The following is a 7809-nucleotide window of genomic DNA, read 5'->3' on the forward strand; positions in this document are numbered from 1 at the left end:
CTTCTTAAAGTACTTTGAATATGAAATTACTACATACTGTTCAATAAATGGTGTTTTTAATTAAGAGTAATTTCATTTGAATGTGCTTTACTGGAGACATCCATGTTTGACAAAGAACACTTCTGCCATCTACCGTTTTGCGTGCGGTATTGGCTGTTGAGCAAGTCCCAGTGCTCTGTCTGGTGTTTATCACAAAGCGCTATCATACAAGTCATCTTGAAAACATTCTTCTTTGAAACGTTGGCCACATATTACGTGTTTTTTCTCTGACCAGAAGTTTGATGGCAAATCCTCCCTCTTCAAGTTGGCAATCCAACGACCAGGACATCAGTAAGCCGTCCGTGGAAGATCATGAACCGGAAAGGTGAAATAACTCTCTTTTTTTTTTTTTTTTTTTCTCTTACCCAATGTTTTACATCATTCAACTGCCATGCATGTGGGCAGTGTCGGTTTAACTACATATAGCTCTCATGAATTAATTTAAATAGTGAAGTCCTCTGGAAATCTTCAATAATTGTTGTTGATTGCAGATGTTTCTAGTAGTTCCCACTGATTTTGCCTGTAAAGCAGGGAGACTGGCGCTAGGCTTACCACACTGTGACGTCACTGCTGGACAATATCAGGAGTGAGGAGTTCTATATTTGGGCAAAAATGGCCATTACTGGACTCAGTGATCGAAATAAAAATTGTTTTTATTTTTTTACTGTTTAAAGATAAATTTATTAAATCACTAACTTATTAGTTTTAGGTATAGATAATGAGCCATTGATCATTCCTTGCTGACCGGACTTTTCCTTTAAGGGAACAAATAAGGTACTAGCAGTAGTGGGATTCTTCTCATCTCTTGTGCTGAATGCAGTGGGTGTTTTTTCAGTGTTTTCTCTTCAAAGAAGGTGGTTTATGAGTTTTAACATAAGATTTTATGTTGACAAAAGCTAATAATACGAAGAACGTGGGACAAATGTAAACATTGAAGATGTGGAGGATACCTCTGTAACTGCCAGGGCTTTAAATCTTAGCAGCACTGAACATTTTGTAATCTAAAGCACCAATTAAAGGTCTGTTTATACTTAAGGACAGCTGTTGACCCACTTTCTGCTCTGACTTTCCAATAATCACTCTAACGTAATTGCTTACTTTTCAAATCCTTTTTTGCTTGTTTTGGTTTTGAGAAATCCTTATTGAGCGAGATTTATTTCAAGGGCTGAGTTTGAACTTTAATGAATGGTGTTTGGGGAGGTTTTGATGAAGCTCAAGCTTGAACTTTATCCACCAGCATTAATAACCACACCTGATTAGTTTCACTGCATCCCGCCTGACCGATGGGAATTCTCTGTTCACTTGCAAATTCATCACAAGCGACTGTTGCTTTTGGATATTACAAGTTCCCTGAATTCACCATTTAGCAGAACATGTCCCATACCTCTTTTGCATCGTTTCTCTCCTGCAGGGGGAAAAAGTTCACGCTTTTAGAGCCATTCCTCACATGAAGAATGGTGTTTGGTCTCCATGTGATCAGCTCTACATCCATCAGAACCGATAAGATCCCTTTGGAGATAATCCCTTTGTAAGACTCTGCTCTTTTGAAAATAATGGTTTGAGGGAAAAAATATATGAGACATATATCAAGACAACCCATTTCAAAACAACTGTTAAGGTGTTGATGTTTTATCATTTTAAATGTATCACAATTGATTGCAGTTGTAACTTTGCTCTTTAATCAAATAACTTTCGGACTGTCATATTGTTCTTTGAAAACATGTCCGATTGGCTGCTGGTTAGTGCAACAAATGATAGTGTGATTTGAACTCAAATCCTGGTCAAACAGATCACTCTGAATTTAGCTTTTCACTAATGTAGAGCAGTTGGAACGTGTTCAAACTAATTCACAATGCAAATCCAAGAGGTAAATATAACATTATTCGGACAAAATAATATTTAATTCATTCATTCATGTAATCATGAATCAATAACCTTTTAGATAATTGATTCTTAACCTTTTGTGATTGATCCTGAGGGAATAGATAAGTGTAAGGAGCATTTAATAAGGTTTGGATTTTAACACAATTGAGCTAGTAGTTAGCAGTCATAAGAGGACTTGTTTAAAAAAGTATTTTTTGGTCAGATTTTTGCAATCCAATATATTGAACATAACAGGAAATACATAAATATTAATTTTTTATTAGTGTTTGAAACAAAGTTTGTTTTAGAGCTAAAAATAGCTCAGCATTAAGTTGCATTCGGTGGTGGTTTTTTATTGATCTTTTTTTTCAAATTGTACTTTTTTCAACATGTATTATATTCTATTTTATTTGTTTAATTTTCTTATTTTGGGACTGAATTTTACAAACTTGCATTCTTTAATAATTGCATTTTAGAGACTCAATTCTCTTTACTTCCAGGGGCGGTTTGCAGCAACATTTTTACTGGTCAATGTGCGCCTCTAAAGGGAAGGTTTGTATTGAGCTTGAAGTGAAGTAAATATAATCTTTAAAACCCAATTTGTACCCAAGGAAATTTGTAAAACTCAATCAGAAAAAAAAATTAAACAGATAAAATTTGAAAACATAAAATTTGTCAAAAAAGAAAAGAACATTTTTAATTTAAACAATAAAATGTAAAAACAAAACACCTAAAAAAAACTAACACCTAAAACCCTTTTCGTCTAAGTTTTTTTGTTTGTTTCATTTCTGCACTTCTCTTCTGTACATAAATGTACATTAACAAAATCTCCTCTTTGCTTGCACCAATAATGAAACAAAAATCACTTTATCCTGCTGTCTTACCCCCTCTCTCTAATTCTCAGTGTGACTTATATTTTTCTAATCCTAAAAGCCTACTGCATGAGAAAAAATAAATTAATATTTCCATTGCGTAATATATCAAGTCTTCCAATGCATTATAGACATACCATATGTTTTCAAGCAGGTTCAGCCTTAATGACAAAAACAAAAGAAATCCATTGCGTGCATAGATGTATAGCATTCCGTTGATAAAATGGGCAAAAATCCATCTGTCCACCAGGGGATCTAAGGCTAAGCAAGCTGTGACTACTAATCGGGAGTTAAATTACACTCCTCAAAAATGCATTCAGTTATGGGCATAAATGAGGAAGTAACAGATAAATAAGCAGTTTATGAAATTATTTGAAATGTCAACTTGACCCATCAGACTCATCAGTTTAGGGTTGCTCTTCAGCAGACCCAGATATCTGATTGGCTGTTTCAGCCAACAACATAAGAAAACTTCATCCAAGTTTGTAATGTTTGAGATTTCCTTCTAATCAGTAATTTTTTCTGCCAGTGTAGTGTGCAATTGTGAATTGTCATGGATAAACTAGCCTCTAACTGAAAAAAGAAACTTTTGCAAAGCATTGCATTTGACAGAAAATGTGAGTCTGGTGACTGTACACTATATTTTTCAATGACTTACATCGGAGTGAAGCTTTATTTTTTGTCGGACAAAACTACCTATTTAGGCAACCAAACATCATTTAGCTTTAGTCTTAATCTGTTATGAATGTAAATAACCTCTTTTTAACCATCTGTAAGTATTTCTGGAACAGATATTGGAGTGAATGTTAAAACCAGCAACATGCTGTTGTTTTCCAACAATATAATAATAGTGCATACTTATGCATTGCAATGTGTATACCAGATCCTTGTTTCATAATCCTTATGCCTGCTTGTCCTTTTTATGCCTGAGTATTTATCAGCTTGGCCATGCCTTTGTTTTTGTTTCTCAGGCTCGGTTCATTTTACCTTCCATAACTCACTTGGTTTTTAATAAAACATTTCTCTTCCAGATGTTTCCATCTCCTCCCTTCCCTTACTGTGGAATTTGACAAAACACTTTTTGTTTATCGAAGAAAATAAGACTGTAAAGGTATGACTGTCTGCAGAAGTGTTTAGTGTAAAGATTGGTTTGGTTGATAATTAAAGGTAAGAGCTACTGTACACTCACCTCTGCTGATCTATGCTGTTTGCCCGTCGGATGTTGGTCCGCTAATTCAAAAACTTTGCATTGGAAAATATTTAACTTATCTTTCCAGAAGGAAATTGGAAATCTCTGCATGACCCTGCGCCTTTGCTTTTTCTTTTGATCAATGAGTATAAACTTAACCCTCATTCCTTCACCGGTTTTGCTTCTTTTCTGTTTATAATAGAATAGAAAATCCCTATTTCCCCATTATGGGATTTTCTATTTTATTCCTTTCTATTGTTTGAATGTGAGAAATTTACTGCTAAGATGTTTTGTTAAGACGATTGTTAAGCCAACTCTAATGCACCTACTATAACCAGAAGTAAATATTTATACAAATTGCTCAAAAAAATAAAGTGAACCTGTAAACAACACAATATAACATAAAGAAATTCAACTTCTGTGATATCAAAATGTCCACTTAGTGAGCAACACTGATTGAAATCACTTTCATATTCTATTGTGCAAATGGAAAGGACAACACATGGAAATTATTGGCTATTAGCATGACACACTCAATAAAGGAGGGGTTCTGCAGGTGTGGACCACAGACTACTTCTCAGTACCTGTACCTTCTGGCTGATGTTTTGAGCAGTTTGAATGTTGGTGGTGCTTTGTCACTCCTGAGACTCATGGGACAGACTCTACAACCCACACAAGTGGCTCGGGTAATGCAGATCATCCAGGATGGCACATCAATGTGTGCTGTCTCTGTCAAAGTAAAGTCCAGAGACTGGAGGCCCTACCAGTAGACAGGCAAGTACACCAGGAGATGTGGAGGAGACTGTAGAAAGGCAATAACCCAGCAGCATGACTGCTACCTCTGCGTTTGTGGAAGGTGGAACAGAAGGAGCACTGCCATAGTTCTGCAAAATGACCTCCAGCAGGCCACAAACCTGCATGTGTCTGCACAAAGGGTTAGAAACTGACTCCATGAGGATGGTATGAGGGCCTGGCATCCACAGATGTGGGTTGTGCTCACAGTCCAACACAGTGCAGGATGTTTGGTATTTGCCAGACAATGCCAGGATTGGCAAATTTGACACTGTGCTCCTCACAGATGAAAGCAGGTTCACACTGAGCAGAAGTAATAGGCCTGTCATAGTCTGGAGACAATGTCGAGAGCGATCTGCTGCCTGCAAATCCTTCAGCATGACCGGTTTGCCATTGGGTCAGTAATGATGTGGGGTGGCATTTCTTTAGAGGGCTGCACATGCCTCCCTATGCTCTCCAGAGGTTGGATGACTGTTATCAGGTACCGAGTTGAGGTCCTCAGACCCTTGTGAGACCATAAGCTGGTGCACTTGGCCCTGGGTTCCTCCTAATGCAGGACAATGCTTGACCTCATCTGGCTGGAAGGTGTCAACAGTTCCTGCAAGAGGAAGCCCTTGAAAGTGTGGACTGGCCCACCCGTTCCCCAGACCTGAATCTCATTGAGCACATCTGGAACATCATGTCTCAATCCATGCATCTTCGCACCACAAACTGTCCAAGAGTTGGCGGATGCTTTAGTCCAGGTCTGGGAGGAGATCCCTCAGGAGACCATCCACCACCTGATCAGGAGCATGCCCAAGTATTGTAGGGAGGTCATACAGGCCACACACAATAGTCTAATTTTTACCTGTTTTAAAGACATTACATCAAAACTGGATCAGCCTCCAATGTGTTTTCGTATGATTTTTGAGTACTTTGGAGCCATTAAAATTTAAATATTTATGGTTCAGTAAAATCAATGGTGTTATACTGCAGCACCATAGATGTTCTGTGGATTATTTTAGTTGTAATTAGCAATTTTGATAAAAGTTAAAAAACCTTTAAATATTAGTTGATTAAAATTGTTAAATTTGTCTCTCTGGTTTGTATATGTCAAGTTAAATAATGATACAGTTAGGGTTAGTGTTAATATTAGGAGCAAAATTGACTTATACAAAAAGTTAAGTAATAACTTATACAAAGTTATTGACTAGAATCTACCAAAAACAAAAAACCCTGCAGTTTTCTGGTTGTGATGAATAGATAAGGTTGGATCAATGTAGTGAAATTCTTAAAAATATGATGGAGTGAAACCTTTTTTCCTGAGATGCTTTTCTGAGTTTACTAAAGATAACACAGCTAAAAACCTGTATATTAATAGCATTCACCATGCGCATTCCTGCACACTGCCAAGAAAAACTCAGGGTCTTCTCAGCCGCTAAACAGAGCTTTACTCCAAAATGTTGTTTTTATTTCCCTTTCCATTCTTGTTTCCAAGAGTTTATTTTTCATTTTGTCTTATATCTTCCACTTAGCTCATTCTTAAGATGAATATATTGAACTACTCTCAGAGAAGATCTGATAATGGCACACAATAATTATATCACAATGGCCAAAACATAACCAGACTTAGAACTTTTTCTTTTTTTACTGACATTAATCACTAATTGTGGGTTTAAACTAAGTAAAAACAAATAGTTTTATTACACCTGCAGAGGCTTGTTTGCAGGATTAAGAGTAACTTTCTCTTCTGTTGTCGCTCCTAACCAGATTTACGAATAAAAAATTTAGCCTTTAGCGCTTAGTGTTATGAAACACAATATTTGGCTTTCTTCTGTGCAGAAAAATGGACCTCTTAGCACTCAGGGCTAATCCGTCTAATACCATGTTGGCAGTGAACCAAAGAGCTGACTAATACTCAGAATCAGAGATGAAGTTTATTTTCAGGGTGATGATGGCCATAATAAATTAGATTAATGAGACTCTCCATCATCTGCCTTCTCTTTTGGCATGCTGCCCTGTGAGCAAAGATTTCTGGTTCTTACATTATAATCAATGGCAACTAAGTGATGTCTGTTAACATCATTTCTACATATGAGTTAAACTGAAAGAACTTATAGCAAATGTATGCAATGATTCAATGCCTCCTTGGGGGGTATGTTTTGTAATCAAACACTTTTTGGAACGTTGTGTATTGTTTTGTAAAAACCCCCCAACCTGCTGTGTGTTAGCACAATAAATTAAAGTAATAATGAAGTTTAAATCCTGGTCAAACAGATAACTCTGCATATACTGTATGTATAATAAATAAATTCGCAACTTCCATTCAAGTAATAAGAATTTATTTTAAAAAATACTAAATTACTAACCAAACTTATTTTTAGTTAAAACTCTCGACAAAACTGAACTATACTAAGCTCAAAATAGTTGAAAACTATAATCCATAAAATTATGTCACAGTTTAGAATGTGTTTTATGTTTGAGAATCGTAGTTTATCTTGGAGTTTTTAGAATGAGCTCAAATGAGCTTTTAAACTAATTTAGAGCAATTGGTAGGTCTATCCATCCATCTTCTCTCACTTATTATGTCAGGGTTGCGGTGTGGCAAATCCAAAGAGGTAAATAAAAATAATTTCACAAGCTAAAATTTTATAAAATCATTTCCTAATTGGAAATCAATATTAATTAATTAAAAGATAATTGATTCTTTGCCTTATGTGTTTACCAGTTAAATATGTTACCAGGATGTCATAATCTTGGCACTGATAAGTGGACTTAATGGTTCATTCCATTCACCTGTCTAGTTCCGCCTAGTTTTTTATTACTATTCATCTCATCCGCCTGCTCCTGACTCTATTTAAGTTGCTTGCCCCCAGTCATCAGTGCCAGATTATCTGAGCCTTTGGTAAGAGTTCTCTTGCGTATCCTGTGTGTTGTTCTGATTGCCTGATCTTGACTAGTTTCTAGTAGCCTTTGGACCTCTGAGCCTGCCTGCCCTTGTTCTAATCTGTTTGCCTGACCTGTCTGTGGACTCCTGCTGGTTTCTGCCTGCTTACTGGATTTGTCTCCTGACTA

The sequence above is a fragment of the Cyprinodon variegatus genome, unplaced genomic scaffold (assembly GCF_000732505.1).
Source record: "Cyprinodon variegatus isolate N-32 unplaced genomic scaffold, C_variegatus-1.0 Scaffold181, whole genome shotgun sequence".
Lineage (NCBI taxonomy): Eukaryota > Metazoa > Chordata > Actinopteri > Cyprinodontiformes > Cyprinodontidae > Cyprinodon > Cyprinodon variegatus.